A 16,530-nucleotide genomic window follows, 5' to 3' on the forward strand; every position below is an offset into this window, starting at 1 on the left:
AAGTTTTCAACGATTTATAAGTCATAATTCTCATTATCATGTCGGATGATTACCATTTGTGTTTGTTTTTTACTTATACCGAAATTACATGTGAACGAAAAAACGTGGTCTTAACGAAATCATAGTCTCTTCAGACGCTAATTCAAATACAGTATTTGATTTCAAACATTTCAACAAAAATTTATACATTTTATTTCTTTTACAGACAAAAACATTTAAAATAGCTTTTCATGCAGGATTTCTTTTTCGTTTCTAAAGAGAAACTTAGTTTCTACCTTACTTTTGGCAAAACTGTTAGTATATATATATATATATATATATATATATATATATATATATATATATAAATATATGCTAACAGCATGCACCGTAACAGTTGCACTGGTGTCGTTCTCAAAGAATTAGGGTCCGATCACAGCCCCGGCCTGAATTGCGCATTGTACCGTCAATTTCTGATGATGCACGGAATGCGTGTAAACTCCTTGGGTTTTCACTGCCATGAATTCGACAATTCTGTTTAATCACTAAGCCGTTGAAGGCTGTGTAATCAGCCGAGTGAGAGTTCATAAGTACGTAGGTGTTTTGTTTGATGAGAAGTTGCTGTTTAGTAACCACATTAGGCAAGTGCAAGCTTAGGAGGTTGCGCAGAAGGACTATGGGTTGTCCAGTCGTCAAATGTACATGGTGTACCGAGGTGTCTTCGAAAGCATGACCTCATACGCGGTGTCCGTTTGGGCGCATAGGTTGAATATGAATAGAACACTTGTTCAAAATTTAAGGAGTGCCTAGCCCAGACCCTTAATAATATGCATTCGTATTTTTTAAACAACCTCCTACGACGCTACTACCGTATTGGAAAAGGCTCTCCCAATCGATTTAGTGGTGATAGTTCGAGCAGCCAACGTTGAGTTTGTGAAGAGGCCAGGAGACCGAGGTATTTGGGATGCGGTTTCGGACCGGAACAGAACGGTGATAACAATGCACCGGATCTAAATTTCGTTTAGAAATTTTTGCCCGTTTTATGCCTGAGGAACAGGCTGCAGAGCCTCGCGATGTAATCATGGCAGCTGGAATGGGGTACCACGACTAATGGAAGATCCCTGTACAAGTTTATACGGGATCTGGGGGGATGGTATGCCTCGCGTTCGTTTTTAAGGGCAACGGGTGCCCAGACGGTCACCAACCGTGTTAATTTGAACCAATATCAGTTTCGGTTCCGCCTGGTAGCTGATGAGCTGTGCGTCCAGTCAAATGAATACCTGATGTTTGCTATTGGGGGAGCCAATGACCAGACCACCCTGAACCTTAGAGGTCAAGGGGAAAATTGGCCACTCACAAGCGGCGAGATTATGTGGCGAAAGCCGCATTGTAGGACTGTGTGCGAGTTCCTTGATACAACCGACATCAGTAGTTTAATTAAAGGAAAGACTCCTACCGCACTGCTGTGGAAAGCTAACCTAGAGATATATGGCTGACCGCCAATCAAGGCTCCAAGCGCTTTAATATGGCGGACAGGTACTTTGTGGCATTCAGTGATCTAGCGAATTGATGTCTACACGAAGTAAATTTTAATTTCATAAATATTTTTAGTAGTTGACGGGGTGCGCCTACCCATTATAGTAAATATATGACAAGTGAGCGGTTGGGACACGTAAGCCGGTAGTGTATGGTTACTCCGCTCATGGTGTTAGGTAAACTCTAGGAGCTATTTAGAACACTGATTGCTAATCTGTTTCGAGGCTCAGTAGCCGTTTGTGGCACAGACCTTCGGACTTGTGCTTTAGAGCGACCGAATGGGGTGTTGGCGGGAGAAATGCCAAGCAAACCAATCACTAAGCCGTGAGTCTCGTTACCGCAGATTATTTTCCGTTGAAGTTTATCATTCGCTTCCTTATGTTTCAACTCCCGATTGATGAGGTTTATTCGTTGTCGATGGTCTCTAGGAAGCAGATCTTGCGATAGTTGAGTTTTATTTGCACGAAGGAAAAGGTTTTTTCTCAAAATTCATTGTACTGCAGCCTGTGAAATGTTTAATTGTTGTGCTCGATGACGTATTGATGTTTTAGGATTATCATTACACTATCACTCGCTGCAGCAGACCGACCGGAACATCGACTCATACGCTCAAAGCTATTAATCGACTCTTTAACAGTCGGCCGAGGTGAGGCATTGTGCCTACCGACATGAGTACGTAATTTTTTCATTGCTTCTGGCAAACACTACCCGTTTTTGTAACAGGTTTTGCAGTAAATAAACGTTGCTCTAATATGTAAAACGGTATTTCTTATAACCTCTAAGGCTCACTAAGACAAATATCAAATATGGCGGCATATAACTCTGTAGTATGGAAACGGCGCGTAATTTAAAATACCAGTTCTTAACGAAACATCTTATGAAAATGTAGAAGTGTTTCAAGGGCGAGCGAAGTGAGCCCTTGAAACCATCATTTAAAAGAACAGCAGCTAAAATACGGTTTAGGTCTCCTTTTGATTTTTACTGTATTTATTTCAAGTTTTGTCTTTTTATTTTTCAAAGAATTCGTCAGTGCATTCAAACGAATAAAAGACAGGTCAATCGAATGGTTTGTTTGTTACCTTACAGTTACCTGCCGTATGATCTCGATACACGCATTTCAACGAAACGCTGATCTCATTGACGGACAGAACCGATACTAAATTTCGCATTTATATATTAAATATTCCAGCTTTAAATTTCAAGCGATGAAAATTACGGTAAATAGAATTTTTTCTAATCGCTTTCGAAAACGATTTTAAATTTCAAACTAGAGTTCACTCATCTATCTCTCCTGAATACGAGTTACTCGGCGGATATATATTTTAATAAAAAATTTTCAAAGTGATAAAGAAAATTGAAAGTAATTTTCGAATGTAAATTTTATGGAATTTTAACTGAGGGAATTCTAAGGCCCAAATCCTAGTAAAGGCAACTTTTATACGGATTTGAATACTAGATCGTGGATACGGGCGTTCTTTGGTGGTTGGGTTTCAATTAGCCACACATCTCAGGAACATGGATCTGAGACCGTACAAGACTATGATTCAGTTACATTCATACATATCATCCTCTCAAGTAATACCTTACGGTGGTTCCGGAGGCTAAATAGAAAAAGAGAGATGAGAGTTCCCTTTCGGGGGTTATAAATAAGTTCTGATATACTAAGATATAGTTAGTGATTCATCTTGCATAGTATTAAAACCAAGATTAAATATTATTTATAATCGATTAGTTTAAAAACTAAATCTCCGTTAAAGTAGTCTCGCCAAATCCTTCTTGGATTTTCCAATATTATCGTATACTCGTATAAATATACTATGTGACGAAAAAATGTAAGTATTATTAGAATATAAATTTAATATATTTTATTAATAAGTAATAAATTAATATTCAGATTAAGATATTCTTTTTATCAACATTGAATTTATTAATTTTTATTATCGGGTTAATATTTTAGTAATACAGGGAATTCACTTACTTTAATCTTAATGAAATATGAAAAACCATTAATTATGAAAACAATCGATGAATTTTTTTAATCATCCCATTTGAGAATAGCATATATAGATTTTTCATTCCCGGTTTCGAAGAAAGCAATTATATTCCTTTAGAATGATTTGTAGTCACACATAGACTATGAATAGGCAAGTTATTAGATCTTTTGATATGACATCCCGATGAATGGTAGAGGTATATGAGCAAACAAATTTAACTCGGTGTATTATAAAGTACTGGATTTTCAGTTTCTAGTATGTATGTATGTATGTATATATATATATATACATACATATATATATATGTTTTATATATGTTATACCTGTTGTAGTACAGCGTAGTCCCTTATTTTAATAATAACACTATGGCCCCATCATCCTGTTTCGCCTGATTGTATGCAAATGCGATAGGAGCGCCCACTCCGCTTCACTATAACGCAAACGCACCACGGTTCACTACATTTCTATCTCGTGTTCACGTATCGTTGTGAAAACTTAAGCTTACATTACTTACTTTTGCAGTCTGCTCCTTCGACTGCTTCTTTTCTTAGCCTCTTTTGCCCCCCAAGCTTTCAATCACCAATACTCTAGTCGCAGAAGCAAAACGTCCTATTTTGTTATTTAGTTTGTCATTACTCCGTAATGTATATTTATTTTTCAAGGATATAAGAGCAAAATAATTACCTTTGAAAAAAAAAAATGTATTCTATTGTATTTACAGTAATTTTAAAATACAGATTACCTTTTGACGGTACAGTATAAATTTATATCACGAGGCATTTCCGAAAAAAATCAACGTCGCCAGTCAAGACCTAGCTGTTACAAGAGATAGAAGCGGAGAAGAATTTATATTTTAAATGATTAAAACTTTTACGGCCTATGCATACAAATGGATCCCTCTTCTTAAGATAATACTAGGAGATGTATACGTAGACTTATAACGAGAGTTTTTACGATTTTAGTTTTCTTTATTTCATTTTTGATATCTGTAATAATTTTTTAAAATGCGTTTCTAATGCATTTTATATTGAATAACAAGTTCTACATCTTAAACTGAATAACCGATAATATACTTATACATTAAAAGAAACATTCTACTTATATAGAATACTAAAATTTATCGTACAAGGGATGTATCTATCTGCGGATACCGACTAAATACGTAACATTTCGGACACCTTACAGGATATTCTGGACTATTATACCGTTCAGTCGCTGACTAAACATTTTAAAAATAAAAGAACGGACGATGATATAAATTAGTGAGTGTAATTTTTAGATCAAGGAAAAATAACGTAAAAAACTCGATAGAAGTACTGAACTTTTTAATATTTCTCGTGCGCATTCGGATATAAATATGAAGTTTTTATTTTGTTTATAGCAGAATAAAAATGTATTATTTAATATTTCTAGAATGTAGATCAGAAATTTTTCATATTTTCTTTCCAAACGTTGAAAAAATTGATTCCAGGACGGTTAAGCAAAGAACCAATTTTTCTGAATTTTATACTAAAATCTCATATGTATTATTTTTTCAGCTCTTTGACTATCCCAACAATTTTCGATATGTTATCGTGAAAAAAAGTTACGTTCTCATTGCAGAATATAAGGCTCATTTCAACCACTTTTCCTTTAAGAAATGTTTTTACGTTGTTCTACGTACTCATCTGTGATAAAAAGTAAATCAGAAAACTGTGTTACAGGTCCGATTAAAGTCTAAGAAACTTGACTCTTTCGTTCAAAAGAAATTTAATCGTGATTCGTTAATAGATGGGATTTAATAATGTTGAGATATCGTATCCTACTGAAAAAGGAGAAATTCTGAATGGGTTCGGTTTACGAGTCGGAAAAAGTCTGTCATAACATTACAGTACAGGCTGCTATGGCGACGAAGACAAGCATAGTTCTACTTTTTATCTATACAACAGTTGTGTTTCTTCAAATCTGACATGCTAAGAAATTTGAAGTTTCTATCTGTTATGTACTATAAAAACTCCTCCCTTATATCGGGCTACCGCCCTTGTTGATCGACCGTAACTTGTTTATTGAAATATTTTCTTTTGCTTTAGCATAACTTATTTTTTAAAGGTCTATATTTCTTCATTAATACTATAAACGCTAAATTAATTTTTAATAACGTAAAATTACATAGATTATAAACTGAATACCATTTTTTATTTGTTATCCTTTTCTTCAAAGTTCAAAAACATTTTAATAACGTCACTTCAGTTCATTGTTCATTGTTTTATTATTATTAATTTTTTCTTTAAAATGGCTGTGAGAATATATTTAAAAAGTAAATATTTTTCATCAACAATGGGTTTACCTTCTTGTAGTTATTTAAAATCATCTTATCTAAGATTAAATTACGGTTAACTTCGTCCTGAAAGCTTTATAAAATTAGACTTAACGTTATTATACGATGTCCTGGCAAAAAGATAAACATTTACAAAATGAAATAGAATTCTGATTTGCTTCATTTTGTATTAAATGCCAAAATATAATTAAAAACGTCTGAAAAAAATATGCAGATAATTATAGTTATCTGTAATGTAAACTTATTTATTCATCGGCACGAAGAGATCGGTAATAATTCGTTTTGAAATATTAAAGACTGACTTTTAAATTACGAGGAAATAATGCGTTTTATTGTATTTTTCATGAAAAAAATTTGTGTTTGAAAAGTTACATCTTAAAAACCATTTGACGGAAGAAAGTGATTTTTATATCGTATTAAGTATTGTTTTTGTGTTAATTTTTAGTTTCAGTTTCTTAAAGAAAGATTGTAAGAATTATTGAAAATGACGTGAAAAAATTACACGATAATCCCGTTATAATTATCCGTCTGTCCACTGTTTTATCGGTAGTGCAATTTTTACGTAAATAATTGACGATTAAATATATTTTTAAAAATGTGTTAGCTGTAGTTAAATCTTCTTTTTGTTTAATTTTCCGATGTTTGGCTTGGTACAATGAAAATTAAAAAAATACATACTTCGAATCTTCGGTAAAAGTAGAATGTTTTTGTACTAGATTATATATCTTAAAGGTAACGTTACGGAGAGTACAAAATTCTCTAATTTAAATTAGCAAGAGAAAAATTTCTGTTAAAACTGCTGGAAATCTCGACCACCCGTTACAAAAACAGTGCTGCCCCTTCTCGTTACGATATAATACAATATAGACTACCTGGTCTAAACGATCTCGTGTAGTCGTTATGCTGTGAAGACTGTGAAATAACCGCCTCTTATCTATCGACATCGTTTTCAATTTTACTGGAAGTTTTTTTTTTTTTAATTCAGAACCTTTTTTCCATACTGTTAATTGAATTTATGAAAATATTTACGACCGTAATAATTTTGTTAAAAGAATTGCTTCAGCTCAAAAAAATTCTTATCTTCGATACGAGCCGAAGTAACAGTTAAAACAAAACGGCCGGCTTATTGAAACCTAGCGTGGGAAATATACTTCCAATTATTTAAAATATAGCTAAACAGCTATGTACTTAAACCCGTCTAGATATTTTTATATGCTTTTCTTTCTTTTTTTTTACGGTACGTTGACATCGTATTACTGAGAAATCATGAGAAAAGGTAGATTATTTTTTAAACATAATTTCCCATAATCCTTGCACGTTTTCTTTAAATAAAAAAAAAACTATAACTTACAGGAATGCTGAAAAAAGATGAACGTTTGTTACGATATGAAATGCTTTAATGGACTAGTCGGTAAGATTTTTCACCATCAAACGTTTTTAATCGGTGATGAATACCAAAGATCATTTAGAATCGATAGTGGAGTTATCGAAATGATTTAGTTAAAAAAATTTCATTTAAAAATGTAATAATGATGTTACCGGTAAATACATCACCTACTCGATTAATATATAACTAATTTTAAAGATTCAGGAGATATTTCGTTAACAAATCGGAAATATTTAACGTAAATAATTTATTTTAATATTAATTTACTTCGGTCATCGATCGGTTAAATAATTTAATACGTGAAATTTGCATAAATAAAATGTAAAATTATACCTAGATATGTACATATATGTAACGAACTTATCGGGTTATACGTTCAGTTAGATGTGAGTTGTTGGCAAAACCCACGACGTAAAAAGAGAAATATTTTAGGTTAACCGCCTCCATAGAGAGACTTGAATGAATTATTTTCAGTTTAAAATATTTGTTATTAACATTAAAACAAAGCATATACGTACTCAGTCAAAGTGAAGGGACGCTCTTCGTTCTTCTTAAGTCTATTCTGAAAAGTAGGACGATACATCTTTTAACGCATAGGCCCTATCGCATGATGTTATTCTATTCTTAATTTAACTCGGTTCAGTTAATTCACTTTGGTAACAGATCGTTCCACTATGCTATGTTATTTCTTACGGCTGAATAATTCCTAACGGAAGGATTTAGGTAACGGTTCAATAAGGTTTCTTTCACTTTTTCATAAAATATTTTTTAGGAATGCAGTATCTTCTATTCCGCCAAGATACCGTACTTTTCGAGTGTAAATTGTATTCATCGCGACAAAATGTCACTTTATTTATCGGATGAAGTTCCTAATACATTTAGCGCTGCGCAACTTCACGTTTTGTAATTTACAATTCGATACTTTTTTATCTGTCTTTTTACTCTTTGGATTATTAAAATAGAATTTTATTTATCTACTAGCCAGTCAGGGCGCTTTGCTCGTCTTTCCCGTTTATCCCCGCCGCGTTCGTTATCCTCAAGATTGTAAGATTAATACAGACTAATAATAATTAAAGCCTGTTCGATTTATAAAAATTACCTGTTTACTGTAATTTCTACACAGCGACAGTTCGGTGGGCACAGGACTCAAAACATTGAGCGATCTGAAGTAAGCGATTTTCGGAATAGTCGACCGGCTGTTAAATATGAAGTCTGTTTGATCGACGTCTATAAAAAAGAGACTAAAGTACTCCAAAACGAAGAGTTTTAAGTTTAATTTCCTGCAATACAGAGAGTTTGTAAAAGTAATTCCCTGTTTCAATAAATTTTATATTTATTGATAAATTTTAGTAAAACAGAATTTATTTTGTTCCTTAATATATATGTAAAAATACATAATAACAGCGATAGCAGTTCGTTAATATTACGACTACTATTATCGATAGTTTTAGTGATATATGCTCCTACTAGAAAAAGGGTTTAGTGGTTCTGGAAATTTTGGGTTTATGCGATCCTATTGCAAAACAGCTTGCGCTGAACTCTGCAACGTTTTCTTGGGATTTATGGCAACCTCAAACTTTAGCAGATCGGTGCGATGGAAAGTTTCGATAAATAAACAACCACAGGTAATCGGCTGTAGAGATTACAAAATGGTTATAATGACATGAAAAATACTAGCGCCTATATTAGTATATTGTATACGTCTATATTAGTATAACGGGTAATTTCTTATATCGTAAGATATAAGACATATAAGACAGAAATTTCTGTCGAAAATCAAACGGTAAATATATAAAGTTCATCGCAAATAAAATATAAAGTTTATATCCCATCTCCGTGGTAGAGCGGTAGCTACTCGGCCTTTCATCCAGAGATTCCGGGTTCGAATTCCAGTCAGGGAAAAACATTTTTCATACGCTAAAATTTCCCGCATACAAGCTACATATTCCCACGCGCAAGCTTTTTTTGTAAGATTTTGTTGTGAATTAATTCATCAGTCAAAAAAAGAAAATTAAAACGGGAAGTTACTTTCCTACCGCTATGTAGAATATTACATTGAAAATATTATTAGCCGTAAAATATTTAACACTTCCGTTATCTTTTTGATTTTTGCATGTAATCGTTATTAATATATCTTAATACAGCGATGACCAACACGTTAGTCTGAAGAAGTTTGTAGTCGGTTCAGTTAAATTAATCAGAGTTTGTAACCGATAAATTAAATTAAAAATTTAATCTTCCGTACTTAATAATTTTCAAATAAATTTTGTTTTAAGCTACGAATCAAATTACGTATAAAAATAAGCTGCGTATTTACTCATACAAGAGCATCTACACTTCGTAAAAGTTAATCGGGAACTTTTATAAACCGATAGATTTAACAAGATTCGCTTCTATATTCTCGGAACTCTGATTTTAGAAGATTTTTCAAAAGTATAATGTAATTTCTTTCAGCGGTATTGTAGATAATATTGTTGTTAATGACAATAAAGCGTTATAAAATGATTGAATATATTATTTTATCGCATACTAAAAGACTCGATCTGAGTTATGTTTGCTCATTTAATATGCAATTTTTTTTTTTCAAAAAGTATTAAATATATTGTTTAAGAGAGATTGTAGCTTTTACACGCTAAATGTAAAATTTACATTCCGGACGTACGATGCAAAGAGACTGCATTCAAAACTTTTCTATCATTTTTTGAACCGGCTACCTTATAAATTAACATGCATATTGTTGTTTATTCGGTTAATTAATTACTTGCACTTCTGAGTTTAAGGTATCAGGTTAAAAAATTCAAAATATGGTTATCGCTCCACACTTACCTCTTAATCCACCAAAACTTGTTCCGCTACCCGATTTTGTCAAATAATACAACATAAAATCTCATTTTGTATGCTGAGGATGTGAAAATACAAAAGAGTGAAACAGCTGTCCGATCGTTAATGAAGTAAAATATCCGTTTAGCATTTAATTCATGTGAGTCGCTGAACCGTGGGTTAGTGCAGAGTTCCGCAGAAGTTTGAGTTTTTCATTTTATTTCTCGGGAAAAGCGTTTCGATTTTCCCTATAAAGAAAAGCGATATGTTTCAGAGTATTTATTAGCCGGTTAATACAAAAGTCCTTTTTTAATATCACGCCGTTTCCATCTTTTGGATTTCAAACGCATCGGTCTTCTCGTATAGATAAATTTTAGACTGAGATCTTTCCCACTGAAAGATGCGTTACAAAATGTCCAACCCGCTTTATAGAAACGCAATAAAGTATGTGTTATAACACCATCCCTAAACGGGTCGATCACCCTGTAATACTTCCCATTCCTTTTCTTTTTATTCGGTATCCCTTATAGATACAGTGGGAATTCCACAAGTTTGTGGGCGTTTTCGGTTCCTGTCCCGGATCAGTATATAAACCCCAAATTATTACCCGCAAACCTTCTCGTATCCTTTGTAAATGTAACCTTGAATCGAGCGACCACTTCGTAATTCATAACTTAGACTTTTGGAGAGTAATTCGTATATTAAGCTTGAAATTTAAAAAAAAATTGAACCGCGTTCAATTTTTTACTAATCTGAATATCGAGTAAGCTGATCGCATAAAATAAATAGTTAAAATATGTTAATCCGTGTAAGAATTAGCCGTTCTTTTAAATGATAAATTAACCGAAAAATGTTTTTCACCGCACCCTAGATTTACCGACTGACATGACGTTAAGATAGCGGAACTACTTTGTTTCGATTATGCTATTACTATTTAAATTTCTCAGAAAATTTTCCATTTTTTTAAAAATAAATGGACCGTTATACACTTCTACTTAATTTTTTTTAACGAATCGACGATCTGATAAAAAATTCAGCCAGTCGGTGTTTTCGCATAAAATAATCTAAAAGGCGACTAAAAGACCCTTCCTTTGTTTTTTATTAAAGGTTTTGCAAAACAAATATATAATTTATTTCCCTGTAAGAAACAGCTTATTTTGATGCGATTCATGTCTCGATATGTCATTCTAAACGATTCTACTATTCTTCACGTCATATTACCAGGCCCTAAATTTGTTTAGAAATTAAAGTTTTCGGAATAAAATAAATTAAATTGCTTATTAATGATTAAAAAATTGCTAATTCTGGCATAAATTTGATCTTAATAACTGTATTTTTCTTTTCTAATTTTAAGCGGTTCTTCCGATCTATATTAAGCCGATCGACTTTTTATTTATTTCAGAAAATTAGACTACGGTAAACTTTATTTAATTTCATCTTCAATTTACTGTTGATTGTCGGTTCAGCTTATCGATATTTACACCGGTCGGTTTCGCTTGCTTCATGTGCAACAGGTAACGTTGAAATAAAATTACAGGTTCTTGTAAAAACAGATAATTATTACGCTGAAATGAGCAAAGGGGTTTTAATCTTTGTACGTTCTAGACTCTAGTTTGTCGTATAATTTTTTTTTTTATCAAAATTAGATATTTCTTTACGTACTGGAAACAAATTTATCATCGCAAACCGTAGTATTTACGATGACATTTACTATTAATATAAACTAATTAGATCGCTCGAACAAAAATTATGATATTTTACATATTAAATTAGTATCGGGAATTATTTATTCTTTATAAAAAAAATAATTAGATGTATCGCTATTGAATATTATTCCAAACGTAAAAAGAGTCCGGTAGAATGTAAAATATCACACAGTAATCTATGTACAAAAAAATATTAGCGTAATAGAAAAATTACGCTCAAATTTTTTAAACGGATAAAAAATGATGTGTGTACACAGTTAATTTAATATACGGAGTAATGTACGAGTTAAAGCGTAACAAAGTCGATCGTAATAAATGCAGAAAGGTCGGAATGTTTTTTTACGAACAGTACATGTGTGGAGTTCTTGAACAAATTATGCTTTCCTTTTTTTTAAATGTATACAAATGAATCTATACAAGTTTTCTTTTGGGAAGTAATCCAGTGTATAATTTCACTTACCTGGAATTCACGAGGATAAAAACTAGTCTGAATTAATAAAATTTCTAAATATTGTAATTGTTGAAAATACTGAGGAAAATATATCCTAAAAACGTTCCGTTACGAATGGAAATAAAGAAATAACTTTTAAAACTTAAATTTTTATTTTTAGTTCTTTTCGTCAGTTTATCAAGGTTTAAACAAGATTTTGTATCGTATAATCTTCATACAAGTAACGTACGATACGATCTCGTTAGCGCTTGATGTTTGTTGTTATTTTACTTGTCTACTTATATCGAAACAGAAGTTAGTATATAAGCCTGTTCCCGTTTTCTGTTGAAACCCTTAAGGTAAATTTGTCCTTTTTCCTTCTGTAACCGTTCCCCCGAAACTAAGTCTTAATGTCTTCACATTAAATCGCGGTATTGTTGAAAAAGTCTTCAGATTTCTTTTTTATTAGTTATTTATAAATATTTCAATCGAATAACAAAAAATACTTCTGATGTTGTCGATATGTATGTTGAAATAGTCGTTTAGAGATAAGGATGCTGAAAAAACCGAATCCGGAGAGTTGTATTTATTGAAATTTAATAATAAATTAAATAAGAAATTAATTTATTAAAATGTGTTGGTTTGTTTGGGACTTAAAGTTAAAAGGAACTTTTTATTTAATCGATCGCTCATTGTAACGTAAAAATTTCATTGCCGATTTAAAAAATATAAGCGAAGAAAGTGGAAAGTTTTTACTTATTTATAATACGAATACATACGGTAAATAATAAATGACAATTTGTTTTACTTAAATTTTTTTATTTAATTTTATAACTACTACAATAACAATTTGTTAAAAACACTATGAATTATCAAAATAAACCGCGTGTTTACATTTTATACTTTTAAAAAGAAGAAAATATTAAATATAGTTACTAATTATTTCTTATAAACAATAATATTTTTTTTAAATTAATTTTTATTAAAACCAAAATTACAACAGATATATAATGAAATAAATAAAGAACACAGTTATATTTTAATTTATACTTTATATAAATAACATTCCTTACCTATATATTATATGTATAAATCTGTATAAAATATAAGTAAATTTACACATAAACATGCGTAAGAATAAATAATGACAATAACTAAAATAGAAAACAAAATGTCTCTCTCACGCACAAATACATACAAACAACGCACACTGACGTGCAGATTGAAATATTTTTAGTTTTATATGTCTTTCTTTTCTTATTTATTATTACATATAATATTTGTAATTATATTTCTTTATAATTTAATACATTCCATATATTTAAATAAATTGTTATTAATTCGATTAATAACAATTTGTTTTTATTCAAATGTACTCTATGCTTTTTAATGCCCTGTACGCAAATAGAAATAAAGGTTTTTTTAATAACTTATATAAAAAATAAATTTTTTTTGCCTATCTTGATAAAAATATGATAATACATCATTCGGTTTAAATCCGGTGCTTAGATATATGTATAATATTTTTGTACTTGCATAAATCCGAAATCAACAAAATAATAATTTATTATTATCGTGTGTAGTAACAATAATCGGTATAGATCGGTTAATGAAAGGCCTGCAAATAACTTATGAAATCAGATTGAAAAGGGAAAGAAATATTCTAATAACTTTTTCCTATTACTATAAGTATAGTTTTGAGTCTATATCAAACCAGTAAGAATTATAGAAAATGAACCGTAATAAAATCTGTGAAGTTTAAAATATACCTCGTCCTAAATTTTTACGATGCACATAACTCACATAAGTCCTAATTTTAATATAATATTTTGGAGTTACTTTTTTTTTAATGTTTTCTACGGAGAAAAAAGTTAACCGCATATAAATTTTCGTATATTTTACTAGATTATTTTATAAACGATCGTTCATTTATCTGTTAAGTTAATTATAAACGATATTAAATCTTCTTTTAATGATAAAGCTGTTTAACGTTTTAGACTTTTAATTAGATTTGTTCATTTTTTTGCATAATTATTTTTCACACATTTTAAAATAAATTTTACATTAAAATTACGTAATTTCTTCATGAACTTCTGTTAAATTTTTTTAAAGATATTTTTAACTATTAAAAATTCAAATATATACATCCCACTCGACCGATAAAGAATATTATCGATAAATATTAAGTTTTGTCGCTTTTAAGTGTCGTTCTGAAAATAATACGTTAATGTGTTGTAGACTACCTGATGATATGAGTTAGAACAGTTAGCTTCAAATTAAATTAGTAATAGTCGAGGATTCATGCTGAAAAATATCTAAAATAAGTACAGGTGTTTTTCATATTTCTACCGCTAGAGTAGAATTTGTTTATTTATATTTTGAAAAATTAATTTTGACATTTTTCTCTGAATTTAACGTTCTTGAGAAAAAAACGTTCAAGAAAACCGCCTTGTTATTATTTTTTTAAATTTAAACGCTTAACTCCCTTAATATATATATTTATACTAACCGTCACGTAAGAGATAATCGGTTCAAAAAAAAATTGGTCCTTAAACTACCACAATTATAGAACGGGTTATAATTTATTTCGCGTTAGGTAGATTACCAGGGGATGGCGATATTTATCTGACGTGATCAAATTAAACTGGCGTGATAAAATGATCGATTTTTGTTTTTCATTGTAATGAAAAATATATCTTAAAATTTATATTACAAAGCTGTACATATGCATCCAAGAATAAAGAGTTCAACTGACCAAAAACGGTCCTTAGACCGTTTCTGGGTAGTCCGTCCACTCGTTTCGGTCCGTAGACCGTCATGAGTAAAGCACCCCTTTATAACAGTTATCTATATGTATTATATTAGTTACATGGAACAGGCGATATATATACTCACAAACATTTCAGCGTGATATCTCAAGGTTTACTAGGAAAAATACAGAGCGAACTGATTTCCCGTTGCTTTCTTCACTGAATGCAAATGCATATTGTCACCGAAGAAAAAAAGATAGAGATAACGTGAGTTTGAAATCGGAATTTTCAAAAGATAATAAAACATTTCGCCACGACCCGATAGAAGCAGGATGGAAGAATCTGCATGCTGAATTCTTTCTACCGATTTTCTTGTTTATCCGGCTTTTATCGTTTAAAATTATTAAACAAACCCCCTTACAAACCGACGTTTTATTTGTATTTTTCAAATTTTTACGCGGGTTAAAATAACCCCGATTTTTAGCAAAATAACTACTGCTCTACTTGAGTTATGAAAAATAGCTACAGCGGAAAAAAATATTTATTATTCTTAGTAAAAGTTAAATAAGAATTATTAATCGGTAACATTTCGAATTATAACGGCTAGCTTAATTTCTTGCAAATAATTAATTTATACTACGAATTAAAAGGTATAATAATTTTTCTATCAAAATCAGAAAGCATGAAGCTACCCTCCCCTACGGGAGTCATGATCGCTGCCAGCCAAGTTTTCAAAACTTTATTTCTTGAGTCGAATTAAACGTTCAACCATTCCAATCCACCATCATTATAAATGAATTTTGTGACTAATAGATTGCCGAGCTAGTTTTTTTATCAAGTCAACTGTCATTTTTGTTGTTCTATCGGGAATATGTGAAATATTATTTTAGGAAGAAGAATCTTCTCAGCGCTAAGAAAAAAAGTTAAAATTAAAAAAAAAAAATTATTCTGATACAAAAAGCAGCCGTCACTTTAAACTGTAATATTTACACTTACGTCCTAAAAACACAGTAATTCATTTTTATACAACTCATTTATATTAATTCATTCGATCGGTTGAAATAAATTTTTTTTTCGTTTCCGACCGTAGTGTTATTAAAGGTTTTAATATTTTTATTATTTTTAAAATTTAGTCTGATAAAATTTTCAGACACATAAAAGTGTTTCCAACTAATTATTTCCCACACCATTTAAGCTAGTATTAAAAATAAATCTTTAATTTATTCCTGTTCACGATGAGCGTATTGTACTACCGTATTTGAAAGGATCGATTCAAAGTCAGCATACAGAAATAAATTAAAAGATCCAGTAAACGGTGCACTTACACAGAAAATCAAAATTTTGCGGGAAAGAACAGATGGGAAGAAAAAACAGCATCGAGATACGAGTTATTACGAAGTACCATTTGAATTCTTATTTAGTGGAGTGTCAATGACGGCAGTGTGTCACAGGCAACTCTGTTCGTAGAGATTCTCCATACCGTTACGATCTTGGGTACCGTTATTTAACCGACAGCTTATGTAAATGTCCAGTAACAATTCATTTACACGAATTATTTGTGGAATCAATCATATAATGTATTAAAGAAAAAAGAAAAACTAGTAACACTCG

The sequence above is a fragment of the Lycorma delicatula genome, chromosome 4, assembly GCF_047948215.1.
Source record: "Lycorma delicatula isolate Av1 chromosome 4, ASM4794821v1, whole genome shotgun sequence".
Lineage (NCBI taxonomy): Eukaryota > Metazoa > Arthropoda > Insecta > Hemiptera > Fulgoridae > Lycorma > Lycorma delicatula.